This window comes from Amblyomma maculatum, chromosome 7 (assembly GCF_055883805.1).
Source record: "Amblyomma maculatum isolate TAMU_Amacu chromosome 7, ASM5588380v1, whole genome shotgun sequence".
NCBI classification, from domain to species: Eukaryota; Metazoa; Arthropoda; class Arachnida; order Ixodida; family Ixodidae; genus Amblyomma; species Amblyomma maculatum.
The window spans coordinates 36,297,558-36,313,435 of NC_139350.1; the positions used below are offsets into that span (position 1 = coordinate 36,297,558).

General features: G+C 48.8%; 1 protein-coding gene across 1 annotated transcript in view; it reads right to left on the reverse strand.

Moving 5' to 3' along the window:
• LOC146182984 (uncharacterized) overlaps positions 1–3,311 on the reverse strand; it is a 34,577-nt gene extending 31,266 nt beyond the window's left edge. The window contains exons 1-2 of the mRNA XM_084608679.1: positions 3,204–3,311; positions 2,158–2,300 (exon numbers count right to left, since the gene is read on the reverse strand). The gene's annotated coding sequence lies outside the window, so the exon portion shown is untranslated. The remainder of the gene's footprint in view (positions 1–2,157; positions 2,301–3,203) is intronic.
• Positions 3,312–15,878: the final 12,567 nt, after the last annotated feature.

Here is a 15,878-nt window from a genome sequence, read left to right on the forward strand (position 1 = left end):
AGCTGGGCGCTGAATTATTAACTTTAACGTTTGATGGCAGACAGTGAACATGGTTACAACTTGGGACACTTATGTCTCAAAATATCCTCTGACATCAATCATTCAGAACTGCAAGGACGGCATCCATAAACTTAAATACCATGACTTACATCGCGCTCGGTGTACTGATCCTGAAACTTGCAGTCTCAGAGAGACATATATATCGCTCAAGACTGGCGCAACACATGTACCAATACAAATTCCACTTCGTTGACAGATAATATGATCTTCACACTGTATGAACAAAGATGGAGATCAAGGTTTTTGGAGTTGCTTTCAACGTACTTGAACTCCACCTTTGAGAAGTGAGGTCTCGGAGAGCAGGATATATATAACTCAAGTAAACTCAGAGATCGAAACTCGGATGAGGTAAGCAAACACTGCAGCAAGTGCAAGAACTGCACACCTGCCTTTGAAAGAACAGCTGTTCTGCACAAATCCTATGACACCAACACAAGACTGAAGGCAGAAGCTCAGGTAGTTTCAAATTTTTTCAAGTTTGTAACCATCCGTCCATGCACTTGAGTGGAAAATGGTTGTTCTTAAATGCCCATGAACATACTTTTAAACATAGAGAGAAGGAATGGAGCAACAAGGTAATCATGTAACAGTTACATGACATGTTTGTTCTTTCTTTTCTTTATATTATCTTGGAACTGGTGGATCTATAAACTGGTTCAAGTCTATAAACAACATTGTTAGCACTTTGTTTGCATCAGTCTTCTTTGCCCCTATCACTACTGTGCTGTATATTAATCTGTTTCAAGCAATAATTAAAAAAAAAATGTACTCAACATTTTATGTAATCAATAAAAACAAAGGTAGAGAAAGAAGATGTCTACGGCATGAAAGAGCACTGAGCAAAGGTTGTAGGGAGCCTGAGTTCGCAAGTCGAGCTAACATCTCGACAAGGGGACTTGTCTTTGGTGGGCAGCATGACCATCGTGCTGAGAAAAATCTGTCAATGCTTGTCCAAAACCATAGGAAGCACAAAGCCAATAACAAATCTGGCACAATCAAAATGTCAGAACCTACAGTTTAGGCAACCAGATACAAGATCAGCATAAAAAAAAATGTTCATACAGTGAACAACGTAAATCCAGATGCAGAGAAATTTATCTTTGTTTGTAATACCAACAGGATCGCAATCCTAGGTTGGATGGATCCGGCAGTAAAAAGACACAGTGAAAAACATGCATGCTTTTAAAGTGATCTGAGTACCCGTGTCCACAAAATTCTGCTATTATCTTGATCACCAACTATAAATTTAAGCTAGCACGGGTGCACATGAACACACATACAAGAATACGGGAACAACACGAGCTGAAATGCGTAGAATGAGACACAGAAGTGGGCAAATTGCTGCTTAACTTCAAGCATTTTAATTTTTAAAAAAAACAAATCTGCCTCCCACTGAAGCTAAAGTCACAAAAAGCACTGCACACACACGGCAGCATTTTTTAAAATACAAAATGACCGGGTCTATACTCATGCTGCAGCCTTTCTGCACCACAACCTACAGTCTAGGCAACCAGACACAAGATAAGTATGAAAAAAAAAAAGTTGATGCGATGAAAAACGTAAATCCAGACGCAGAGAAATTTACCTTTGTTTGTAATACCAACAGGATTGTAATCCTAGGTTGGATGGATCCAACAGTCAAAAGACACAGCCAAAAACGTGCATGCTTTTAAAGTGATCTGAGTACTCCTGTCCACAAAATACTGCTGTTATCTTTATCACCAACTACAAACTTAAGCTAGCACGGGCGTAGTACATCAGCACACATAAAAAAAAAAAGACCCAATCTGACTACTACTGAAGCTAAAGTCCCAAAAAGCATTCCACACACTGTAGAATTTTTTTTTAATACAGAACGACCGGATCTATAATCATGCTGTCGCCTTTCTGCACCACGCCTTCTCGCAACAAATTAACGGGACGTTAACCCACAGGTGCCGTGACCCCTCTACGGCAGCTGAAATGAAGCGCCTACAACACTATTAAAAGGCTGTAAGCACATACTGCAGCAGTACGATACAATACGTAGTCTCTCTAACTTGTCTTACTTCGCGATGTGCACAAGTACTTTATATTCATATTGTAAACATAGCTTACCTCTAAAGACAACTGCGTAGGCGTGCAGACAGCTGTTCGCCTTTATCCAGGTTAGGCAAAAGTACTGCTGCATATTTGGCAAGTCCAACTTGTAGTCACATTGAATAGATCTGTCCCGGCTTCCTCTTTCCGATCCTTTCAAACTGGACACAAAGCACCCATCTTTTAGACAGAGCCCAGCACAATGAAGCACACACACTTCTCTGAGATGTTAGCAAGACTCGAAATTGCCCTTCACATGGAATATCAAATTTCGATAGCACTACACGAGTGAACGCCCTACTACAGTTGTATTCGTACGCTGAACGCAGCACACTTCACGACGGTTGACAATTGAAGCAGCGCTTCGAACAAACATAGAAGTTCGCCGACGTCCGGCATGGCGAGCAATAACAAAGACGAGGCAATGACTAAAGTGACGGGGCCCAGCGCTTTAACAACGACGTTGAAGAAATAAACACAAAATGCATTTAGTTTCGGTTCCGGTTTCACTGGGATAAAATACGTGCAGACATTGGACTTCAGACTTCAGTCTCGCCGGCAACAGAACAAACGACAGTCATGTGAAGTCAATCGACCCAGCGTTTGCTTTTTTTTTTTTTTTCGCCATGGATTTCGAATCGCGCAAAGCTGCCTAATGTCGGCCTAAATCCGCCTGTACTAAAGCTTTAATATCACGCTAATGCGTTCTTTTATATCTGTTCAATTGACTTTGTTCTACGCTTTTTAAACCAGGCGCCCATACCGACTGTTTTTGCGAAGCAGCGACGAGTCCCGCGCATAGTCCAAACAAATGTTCGTTACCGATGCTGGCTTTGAGAAACGCATGAATACCCTGACAACTGAACGATGAACGGGTAAGAGAGACTGCGCAAAGATCGCTGTAGGTTATCTCATTGAATTAATTAAGTGACAGCGTTGGTTCAAATTCCTTTTACGGTAAGAGGCTCTTGAGGGGTGAATGGAACAATGACTGTGGTCAAAGGAAGAAACAATCACCGCGCACATCCAGCACCATAATGAACAAAGAACGACATCATGCTCACCTGTTGGCAAAAACGATGTCTTCTTTTTCTCAATCTGCGTTGTTCAATTAGATCAGCATCACAGTCACTGCACGACCACAGCGACCACAGCTGCATAGCCCTAATTTTTCAAAACCCGGAACGGGAAGGAGCGCGCACTTCCTAAAAAGGAGGACATATAAACGCAGACACGGTTGCGTATAAGCCCTTAAGGGAGGTAGGCAGCGCCGCCACGACCCGTACGCATCGCATTTGTGAATTTGGGGACTTATCAAAAGCATATCTACAATATTTTATGATGCAAACAATAGCACAACATAAGCCAGCACTTTGGTTGCAGCGTTTCGGTCTCAAGACAATTTTGTCGACATCATAGCAACCACCTTCACGGATTTATTATTGCCGTTCTGTCCTTTTTAGGTAGAACAGAGCAGCTGTATGCTCTTTTATCCAGCGTTCCTACGAATGTTTTACGGATTTTTTTTACAGTGCATCTGCATATGCCCACGATAGCGGTCCACTTAACTTGCTCACCTGAGAAAGTCGCACTCCGGCCTAAATAGATCCCTCGCTCGGCTGGCGATGATCACCCAGGTGGTGCCCCAACTGGTTTACCTCACACCACGGTCAGAGAGCAAGGTAAAGCAGCAATGCTCTCCACACCGTAGTCTTTGCACGGGTAAGGGTAACGGCTGGCAGGGTCCCTTGGCGTCGTGTGCAAGCGGGCTCCCTGCGAGAAAGGGGCAATGGAACGTTCGATCCAAGCTATGGCAGCGCTGATCGAGCCCGTGCTTGCGCCTCGAGCCGCGCGCCCCGTATGGTGTCTTTTACTTCTTCTTATTGCGTCCAAGATAAGAGGCCCACATTCGTGAACAGCGCTGGCTGAGCAGAACAATTAATTGAGTTAATTTTCATTTTACTTCATACCTCTAATCTAAAAAGCAATAAAAGGGCTATGTTGTGATGTTTAGTGAAGTTCTACTAGTACACGTGCGTTGAGACTCGCAGGTGTAATGAATTCTAGAACCTTTAGGGGCGCACTCGCTACCTATGCCGAATCTGAATCATCTGTATACGCCTTTGCAGCAGCGGAAGCACACCGTAATTCTGCCGCGCACAGACTGCAAGGACCCAGCTCCAGCTTCATCCTTATATGGTGATAGGCCCCAGTCAACCTAAGGTGGCGACCATTAAACTGAGCACTATCCATTATGTCGTGTAGGCTAATCGACGCATGGGCGCTTAAGAAAGGGAAGCAGGGCTCATTTCCTACAAGTGATCAACTTCTATCGAATCCCAAGACCTACGGCGCCATAGGCAGATCTTCCTCTCATTCACACGCACATTCCAACCCCCTCACACATCCGAAAAAAAAAAGAAACAGGCGGCGTTCCTTATCTTGTTACATATATATGTGCGTCTATTATTTCGATGTAACGGAAATACGATGGGCCTACATTCCCTTGGCGACAGAATCTGATGCACTGCTGGCGTAGAAGACTTGATTCAATGATATTCATTTTGAGAATGGTAAGATTAAATATGTTCCTCAAAACAAATGCCTAGTATATTTGTACGCGCTGCGAAAATATTTGCTGTGACAGTTCGAAGTTGAGATATATTTTCCTCGAGAGGACAATCATTGAGGTACAAGATAGTTACCTGCACTACCTTCAAGCAAGCAAAGTGGAAGCGGGGCGTCATCTTGAAAATTTCTCCGATATCACTGCAGAATCTGAGCTGGAGAAATGCGCAAGCCTAATCGTTGCTGTACTGCCAGCGAAATGCGGCAGTGGGATTCCGCGAGTGACATATACTGCCGCTGTCCTTTCCTGTAAACCAATTACAGAACACCGGTCAACTTAGACGAATTCAAGACAACGGGCGTTGCACTGAGAAACGTGGAATACACTGAGACGCGTGACAGGAAGCTTTGAATCATAACTGGAAGTTGGCTGGAGGCCATCTTGCTTTTATGGCGTCTCTCATAACCTTAGTCGCTTTGGGTCTTTGGGACATTAAGCCAAGGGTGTGAAACTCCCTGTACCTCCCAGCGGCCACGAATTACAGACGCTAGCGCCAAACTCCCCATTATAGAATTATAACGGGAGGGGGCGCGTAAAAAATGGACTTGATGTGGGAGGCAGTATAGCGGACTGGTCCAAAAAAACGGTGCTGAAGGGGGTGTCGGTAGGTTGATTCAAGCAGCGCGGCTCGCGCGCTCGCGTGCGCACGCGCCCAGGAGAACGCTGTGCCCGTGGATTTTCTACCGCATCATCGTTCTGCCACGGCGCGACCACAAGCATAGCGCTCTCGAGGGCGCAGGCGCTCGCGAGCAAGCGTACCCGACCGCAGCAAGAAATAGCACAGAGAACAGCAGATATTGTTTCCCTTTTTTATTAAGTGCACGTGAAACAGAAAATGAAAAGATGCGACGAGGTATCCTTCACACACACACACACACACACACGCACACTTTACATAGCCAACAGTTTACAGGTGTTCTGTGTTCTGCGCTAACATTGTAATCTTGCATGCTGCTTTATCACTACAAAAGAACCCAGTTTGCCGGCACTGCTTCTGTCAGCATGTGTACAGTTGATATGAAATTAAACAAATTATGCACATATTCATTCTACGCATTACGTCCAATGTAGAAACATGGAGCAAATACCTGCGTTCTAGTAATTACCTAGTGGTTGGTATTTGATGCAAGTAATCACATGTCACTGTGCTATACATAACCAAAATGCACGATTAAAACTTTACACTACCCTTCCTGGAAGAACCGTCTTCTTCGAAACGCACATACGTCTCCCCACAGCACATGAAGGTAACAAGTTCAACAACACGAACCACAGCGGATATCGCCGACTGTAATGACCAGCACAATCACAGACAAGATGGGTCCTGTTGTGCCTGGCCAAAGCCGCCTAGAAATTCAGCCGGACGCCAAACTTCTTCGGCGAACGCCTCCTTCACAAACTTTGGATACTTCTCTGCAAAGCACCGATGCACTGGAGGCGAGCCGTACCAAAGGGACAGAAGCGACGTGTTTCAACATGCGCTGAACGTCCAGACAGCACGGCGCGCCGTGGCCCTGACGGTGAACCCCTTCTCGCCCCGCGGCATATTTGAAGCGAGAGCGCAGCAAGCTCTCCCATTGGCCCTGCGAAAGTGCTGCCGTCGGATTGGACCATTTTGAGCGTCAACGGTTCTCGGCAACGGAGTCTCAAGTGCTTTCGTTCGAGACTCCGAGTGTGAGTTCGTCACTAGCGTCCATCGGGAGCAGTTCGCCCCTGACAGTGCGGACGCGGCGGAATCTCCCCGGCCGTCGCTGCGCGAGAACAGTCGCGTATGGCTATGTTAGCTTTCGGCCCCAGAGCCGATCTTGTTGTGTAAATGCATGTAAATAGTGTATAAAGCCTTTTCTTCATCTCACCAACGCCGACTCGGATTCATCGCTACCGCCCAGGGAGCTGACAGCCCTCGTTCACGAAACGGGTGACGAGCGCTGCGTTACCAACTCCTTGGCACAACCCTGTTGACGGTGGGCTACTGTGTGATAACCCCACCGGCACAACATTGGATGGCAGCTGCGGGATTGACCGGCGTCAGGCACCTCGGCGCGGTGAGTACCTGAAGTTTCCCTCAAACGCCAGACTTCTCTAACACACAGGGTAGCTTAGAGAACGGCTGAGCGTAGCATTGTGTTAACCTTGCGTGTTTCAAGCCTACAGGAAGTGTTTTGAAAACCAGGGAATGCTGAGAAGGGAATCAGTGTGAGAAAGGCTTGCGCAGCTCTTGCTAGGAGCGAGATAGCGAACGCGTATAGTACACTATTCTAAAAAGGCAAACAACAAGAGGCCGGTAAAGGATGGAGAGTTACAAGGTCAAAGAACTTCTCCAAATTTGTGAGGAGTTGGGCATCGATTTGGGCTCAACAAAAAGAAAAAAGGAAATTCTTGAGATCATGCCGGCAGAGGAAGTGACGGTTGAGGAAGCCGCAGAGGCCTGGGATGATATTCAAGAGAGAAAAGGGAAGGAGGAAGCCAAAAGGCTAGAACTCCAAAAGCGCGAGGAGCGTGAAAAGCTAGAGCGCCATAAGCAGGAGGAGAAAGAACGTCGCGAGAAAGAGGATCGTGAACGTAGAGAACGTCGCGAGAAAGAGGATCGTCACGAGAAAGAGGACGCCCGTGTATGGCAACTGATGCAGCTGGAGGTTTCAACACATAGAATGAGCGTGGAAAAGATTAAAGCTTTTAATGCCATTCATTGTAACTGTTCAATACCGCGAGACTGTCCACCACCGTTCCTCATCGCAGAGGATATGGCAGTGTATTTGGCAGACTTTGAGAATGTCTGCAGAAGTAAACGTTTCGAGCGAGATACTTGGGCACAAAAATTGGTCGCTCTTCTCTCCGCTGATGCATCGGAAGAAATCAAGCGCGTAATAGACGTTGACTTGAAAAACTACGATTACCTGAAAGAGTCTTTACTGAAAAGACATCGGCTTTCACCAATGGAGCTGGAGGACAGGTATCAGCGGGAGAAAAACTGTACCAAAACGTACTTTGATTTGGCGTATCAGTTGAAAGCCGATGTAACCGAATGGTTAGAAAGTCAGGATGTCTCGGAGCAAATTGTACTTGCACCAGAGAATGAGACACAGCTTGTGGAAGCGGCCGAGCAACGCGATAGCAGCAGCGAGCTGATCGAGTCAGAAGTGTCTAGGGTTATCTTGGTCGAGCCACTGGCAGCTGAGACGGTGGGAGCCGACTCCATTGGCGAGAAATCCGCAGTGACACCGTCCTGCACGCCGCCCCACGTTGCTGTAAGCAATCCGATTCCACAAATCGAGAGTGGCGACCTGGCAGTAAATCAACCGCCTGACAACTCAGAAGCAGCAGTTGTACAGCGTGGCGGAGATGTAGTCAGGCTAGGAGACGACAAATTGGTGATTTCCGAAATCAGCGTTGTCGTAGATCATGACACACAGAAAGACGAAGTGCCGTTCATGGAAACTGCGCAGCCCATGAGTGGTGAACAGCGAAGGCAGGCCCATGACGCGGACGCTGTCGAGAACCACACCTGTGAAGTCGACAGCGAGCGACTAGACTGGAGCCATGCATCTTCCTGTCCTGACGCGCTCAATTGTATTGGCGAAAACAATAACCGTAGTGCGAACATGGACCTCACGCGATCCGAAACGCCCCAGCTATCAGACGACCTTGATCGTGCGGCGGTTAGCGCTGAGCGATGCGGCACACCGGCGGATCAGAGTAACTTGAGTGGCGGGCCTGCAGAGGATATGCCTAGCTCGGGGGCTGGCGTGAGCGAGCCTTGCCCTTGTTCGGACGCGACTGGCAATGAGTCATGCGCTGCTGGCCGCGATGCAGGCACGGCGCCGCACTCCGACGATGTCGGCGCCATACTAGCTCTGGTTACAGGCAGCTTGAAAGAGCTGGCACAAAAAGAAAGAAAGCAAGAATTCAAGTGCTGCCGCCGAAACGAGCGGAAAGGCAGGTGCATGAAAAAATGCTCTCATCGAAAGGTGAGAAAACGCAAACGATCGCGAAAGGAAAAGAAACGGCGATCTCAGCGGTACAAATGCACCCGTGCTAAGAAAATGCGCGATTGGTGCGCAAAGCGTAAAGAACGAGACAGATCGTTCAACAAAGCGAGCAACTTGTGCACGTCTGTTCTTTCACGCACGAAGTGGAAAGAAAGGTCTCGTAGAGAAATGGACAGCCGAAGCTGTGGCGGAGGGAGGAGAGCCAAACTGCCCGAATACTGCTACGCATTCTGCCGCTTGCGGAAGAGAGCAGCACAGTGCGAACTCGGATGCTTTGAGTCATGCATTCGAGACATAGCTACCTTCGACGAGCATTTCGTCGTTAACGGTAAGGTTGTAGGCAGACTGGGAAAAATTAAAGGACCTCCTTGCTTCCTCAGTTATGGTCTACGGTCCAAGCGATTTCAAGGAGACTCTTTTCCATTAGGTACTGATTGATAATTTTCCTTGCTACTTAATGTATTTTTAATATGCAAAATTGTTGTTTGAACCTTGTGTACTGCATCCTATACACTTGTCTCTTGTTGTAGTGGGAGCAAAAAGGGGACAACAATTTAGCTAATTGAATTTGAAATTTTGCCTCTGTCTGGTGTTTGACGGGTGACCGAGGGTACTTGCTTGTGTTGGGTGTTGCCTGTTGTCGGTCGGTTTCGCAAGCCGCAGAACAGTCTACCGTTACCAGTGGCGAGTGGCAAGGGCATCGGAGCGACCCGGGCGAAGTTGATCGGCGTGCCCCGGCAACAAGGCTGTCGGCAGAGATCCTGACCTGGCGAGTGGAACCCGAGGCACGTGAGGCTACCTGGCGCCCGGACACTGTACGTGAGCTTGGAGGAACCTGGCGAACGAGCGCGCCCGGCATCCGAGCCACATGCGAGCAGCTCGTCTTCCCGGCGCATTGTCTGATGGCGGGGGTGCTGTTGTGCCTGGCCAAAGCCGCCTAGAAATTCAGCCGGACGCCAAACTTCTTCGGCGAACGCCTCCTTCACAAACTTTGGATACTTCTCTGCAAAGCAACAATGCACTGGAGGCGAGCCGTACCAAAGGGACAGAAGCGACGTGTTTCAACATGCGCTGAACGTCCAGACAGCACGGCGCGCCGTGGCCCTGACGGTGAACCCCTTCTCGCCCCGCGGCATATTTGAAGCGAGAGCGCAGCAAGCTCTCCCATTGGCCCTGCGAAAGTTCTGCCGTCGGATTGGACCATTTTGAGCGTCAACGGTTCTCGGCAACGGAGTCTCAAGTGCTTTCGTTCGAGACTCCGAGTGTGAGTTCGTCACTAGCGTCCATCGGGAGCAGTTCGCCCCTGACAGTGCGGACGCGGCGGAATCTCCCCGGCCGTCGCTGCGCGAGAACAGTCGCGTATGGCTATGTTAGCTTTCGGCCCCAGAGCCGATCTTGTTGTGTAAATGCATGTAAATAGTGTATAAAGCCTTTTCTTCATCTCACCAACGCCGACTCGGATTCATCGCTACCGCCCAGGGAGCTGACAGCCCTCGTTCACGAAACGGGTGACGAGCGCCGCGTTACCAACTCCTTGGCACAACCCTGTTGACGGTGGGCTACTGTGTGATAACCCCACCGGCACAACAGTCCATGGAACTGGAGCTGTACGCTGCAGTTCCATGGACCCATCGTTTCGTGAGTCTCTCGTCTCACGAAGGGGCGAGGAGCCAGCAGGAATGAGATGCAAAGAGTAAAAGAACCACGACGAAAAATCGCGACTTTGGCCAATAAGCCAACACGCAGAGAATTCACCGCGCTAGACTACGCAGACGACCGACGCAGATGACCGACGCAGACGACGGTTCTAATTCAAAACGAGCGGAGTCGTAATGGTTGCAGCGGTTCACGCGAGGACAAGCAAGCCACGCAGCGGAGTCGGCGGCGCCGTCAGTGCGAGGGGAAAATTTAGGCGCGAGGAAGAAGTCCTCCTTCCCAGCTATTTCTTTCCTCCTTTCGCCCCCGCTCGGGAGAATTAAGGTCTCTTCGATTTGCCTGCACCAGCTGCACTAGTTCAAGTAGTGCAGCACCGCCGTCCTCGTTGTGCCAGTGCCGCGCGCGCAGTCTGCACATTTCTCCTCGTTTTGTTAAGGTGCAGGGCTAGTTCTGCACGAGTACTCGCTCACTCTGCACTCGCTCCAGAAGAGGTGCAGAAAAAAGTCCAGCATGGCGTACGCTCCGCTTGGCCAAGAGCAGACGACGCTGCGCATCGTCCTGCATAGCTTTTGTAAAGTCCGTCTCCTTCAGAACCCGGACGGTTCGATGCTAACGGATCCGCAAATGGTTGCGTATACAAGGTAGTTGGGCTGCATGCTGGTGATGGGCATTTTGTTGACGGAGGAGCGGTATTATATGTAGTTGTGGCCACATATGTAGTGGTACGTGGCCGCGATACGGCACCTTCGCGCGCGTTGTCCTATGTAGTATTTTTTTAATCGAGTTGTGACCTCGGAAGACAGGTAGATGCGAACAGAAATCAGTTGCGATCGATCGAGTTTCTGTCGTGCCAAGTGTGTGTGCCACAAGACAGCTTCGCAGCGACTATACGACATCAAACTTGTCGCCCACGGAGCACATAGAATGTCTGAGAGCGCAATGAGGTACAAACATATACGTGCGTCAGCTAGTGCTTTTGGACGGAAGTAAGTTCGTGGAAACCAATCAAGCGTCTTGTTAGGCAGTCCTAATTATTTAAACTAGTACTCGTGGCAACTGCTTACAACGTTAATTCTCTCGTACCCAGGCGCATGAATGGCACCTTCGCAGACTGTCCGATATATAACGATCGTGCGCAGTCGCACGTATTTGGTCAATTGGTGTCACTGTTAGTCGTCGTCACTTTCCGATCGAGCGCTGTAGGCCTACGGCAGCTGGCTTCGAAACTGGACGTGATCATGTTACAGCACGCGATGCATGATGCGCGCACGCGTCTGCTAGGTTGCAGAGTCCTACACTTGCGTACTCGTTTTGGCAGCTGCCGCCACACGCCAGTGTCGGAACTAGCACTGCACGCTCACGTGACCACCTGGCACCGCTGCAGCACTTTTCAGAACTAGTGCAGCCAGTGCAAACAGACGGGATGGAAGTGCCGCTGACTTTCCGTGGCCTGGTTAAACCGCCCAACTCTACTAAACCAAACTTTTCCTTTACACTTTATCCGATGGTAGCATTCTTGTTTTTTTATATACCGACTGATTGCTCTTTTACAACTGCGAAAAGGTCACGCCCACGCGAAGCTCGCCTACATAGCCATACAGTGCTCACGCAATAATAAACTCTCCGTACTCCTTACTCGGTCCGCTTCTCTTCCTTATTTACATTAATGATCTACCTTCCCATAATTTATCGAACATTCCCCTATTCGCCGACGACTGCGTACAATTTAGGGAAATAAAATGCGAAAGCGACGTACTAAAATTGAAATCGATTCCATCTCAACCTGATGTAAATCTTGGCTAATGGACATCAATGCTAACAAGTGCAAATTCATGCGTGTGTGTAGAGTGACTACTAATTTGCCCTCCTATCAACTTAACGGCATGCTCCTAGATTCAGTATTCTCGTATAAATACCTCGGTGTTCACATTACTAGCAACCTTACCTGAACTGTTCATGTTACCCATGTTATAAAAACGCCAACGAAGCACTAGGATATATTCGTCGTAACTTTTGGAAAGCAGCGTCTCTTAAACTTCTACTTTACAGGACTTTCGTATCAAGTCAACTAGAGTATGCAGCATCTATATGACATCCTTACTAGCAGCACTATGATCCAACATATTGTTACATTAGGCGGTGCATGCACTGGTATCTGCATAAGGACGGAAGAAGAAGAATCCCGTGAGTTTTGGTGAAGACGACGTTGGAGCAGTGTCGATGGTGCCCGGTTGACGCTGCTGTGGTTTTGTGTGCCGTGTATGGTGTCATCTTGGACTAATCTCTTGGCCTTACCTTACCCCGTATTATCTTGGTGGAGGTGACGAAAGATCCCGTGCGCTCAGAACAGAATATAAGAGCAAAATAGCGCAGAAAAAGCTGGATTTGCGCAGTTGCCGCCACGTACCTGGGCAAAAAACGACGTCAGCAACGACCACTATGACCTCCGAGGCAGCCCCTACCATCGCCAGTAGTACTCACGAAGATCCGCCACCCTCCCATCTTTAATGGCGAAGACAAGCCGGACGTTGACGACTGGCTAGATGAGTACGAGCGCTGCAGCAGAAACAACCACTGGGACGCGACCATTATGCTGGCGAACATAATATTCTCTTTGGCGGGAACAGCTCGGACGTGGTTCCAAAGTCACGAGCAAGAGCTAGTGACCTGGGAAATCTGTGAACAAAAGCTACAGGATTTGTTCGGAAAGCCAATTGGGCGGGCTCTCGCAGCAAAAACAGAACTTTCTGCTCGCACCCAATCCCCCACGAAATCCTTCCTTGCCTATATTCAAGACGTCATTTCATTGTGCCGCACAGGTGAACAGCTCCATGCCAGAAAGTGACAAGATAGCACATATCCTCAAGGGTATAGCGGATGATGCGTTCAACATCCTCTTCTGTACGAATTGCGCTATCGTCGACTCGGTACTTCAAGTCTGTCGAAAATTCGAGCAGGCTAAACAACGCCGTATCGTACATCGCTTTGACCGCCTTCCAAACACGGCGGCTACATCATCTTGCGCTGACGTGCAGCCTTTGGAACAGCCTTCTCATCCAGTGAACATCACTCGGATCATCCGGAGAAAACTCAAGGCCTTGGTTCAAGCACCACCCACGTCTCCGCCGCCCGACACCATGGCCATGATACAGGCCGTTGTTCGCCAAGAACTCCCCAACGTCAGCATCTCCCCCAGCCCCGTGCCGCCACCGTAACCAACGCACCCTCTTCCTGTAGTGGCTGCTGCTACCACCAGCCAGGCTTCCCCACGTCGCTACCTTAGCCGCAATCCTGCAGAGTGGCGCACCTCAGACGACAGGCCAATTTGCTTCATTTGCTGTCGCGCCGGCCACACATCTGGTTATGGCCGTAGCTGTACGTTTTTCGCCCCTCGCTCTTATTACAACGCCGACCGTCGATACTACAATGGACCTCGACGCTTCTCTGCCCATCCAGAGGAGCCCCGCCCCGCCTATGATGGACCTAGACATTGTCTTCCTGAAACAGATCAGCCTCGCAACAAAAGCGTCTCCACTGCCCGTCGCTCCAGTCGATCTCCATCCCCACTGGCTCGTCAATCCCGTTCACCGATGCCTCGTCGCAACTCCTCCCCATCATACGCCGGCATCAACTCGGGAAACTAGCGAGTGCAGCGCCCGGGAGTGGCGCTGCATTACCGACCCGGACTGTCAACTCGGAAGCGACACCCACACCCAGACGTAACCTCATTGACATTCTTGTGGATGGATCCGTCTCTGCCCTTATTGACACTGGGGCCCATATTTCAGTCCTTAGTTCGTCGTTCCGCCAGCGCCTCAAAAATGTTTTGCGCCCGCTAACACCTCTACAGTTCGTGTTGCTGATGGAAACACTGCTACCATCATCGGAATGTGCACTGCGCGCATCATCATCGCCGGCCACCACGTTCCTGTGCTCTTCGCTGTCCTTACTACTTGCCCTCAAGACGTGATTGTAAGCATAGACTTTTTAACAGCCCATTCCGCTCTCATTGACTGTGCCTCCGGACTTCTGCGCCAAGCCCTGCCCCATTGTGTTGAAGACAGTAATGCTGACTATTCCAAGCCTCACCTCCGCTCCAGTATATTTACTCGCCTACTCCCGAGGCGGCAGTATACGTGCGCATGTTACCTTTTCCGTCTCTTCCTGACGGCGACTACATTGTCAACCCCATCACCGACAGCGCAACATCGTCCTACCTCATAACATTGTACACGTCGAGAATAACCTCACCTACATTCCCGTACTCAACTTCAGCATGTCGTCGCAAGTTCCCCCGGAGGGCATTTTTCTTACCGAGCTGTCACCTTTGTCCAGCTCTACTATTTTTGCACTGCTGTCTGACCGTCACGCCGAGGTACCTGCGAAACCTGCCCCGTCACATAGTCCTGAGGACCGCATCTCAGCCATGGTTGCCTCTGACCTGCGTCCCGAATATGACAGCGCCCTTGCCGGCCTTTTGCGCTCATACAGCGACATTTTTTATTTCTGCCGCGGATCCCTGGGCCAAACGTTTGTCTTCAAACATCGCATCGATTCTTGTCGCATCGCATCGATAAGCATCGATGCTGCTTTTTATTATCCCAAAATACTATGGTCGAGGAGATTTTGCATGAGCATTCAAAGCTGGTCGTTATGTTTAAGGAATGATATTTATGAAGTTCTTCAAACATAATCGCCTTGACTAATGGCTGTCAACTAACATAAAGTTTAAAATTACATTTCATTGCATTCAGGTAGAACGAGAGGAAGAAGATGGTTTACACGATATGAAGGAGCACTGAACAAGGGTAAATGGGGTACGCCTCATTTCGCAGATTGAGACAACGTTTCGACAAGTGGACTTGTGTTTGTCTGGGCAAAGCGATCATCACTGGCAGGGGTTTAAATACGCCTTTGCTTCCGAAGAATAAAAGCTTGGGAGGGGAAAGTGGGTTAGAAGAAAGTAGGTGAAGGAGTGAAGAGGGGAGGATGGGTGAGAAGAAAGTAGGGCATGAAGTGAGAAAAAAAAAAGGTTTCTTCAGCATGTATTTCCCAGTCTAGAGCCAGAGATCCTGTTGCCTGCAAAAGAAGTAAAAGCGGCAGTACCAGGAAAAACTACGATATCGGGTAGATGATTAGTCCCCAAGTAAGCAGGTTTGGGGCAGATACACCTTACAAAGTGACGGGCTTTGCAAATGGCCCTGATAAGGAATAAATCTAAGGTGGACAATTCTTGAAGCTTTCTGCAAAAGTGAGGGGTGAGGGGGGGAGAGAGAAGTATGAAGACACAGAATAATAACCTCACAGTGAACCACAACTGACATGCAAAAAAAAAAGTTCGAGGTCAACCTCAAGTAACAAGTGATAAAGAGGAAATGTGTTTGGAGAAACATGTGCAGCTTTTTCTATTGCGGAATGGAATAGAGTGTACATGTGTCGTGAATAAGCTGAACAATTAATGCTAT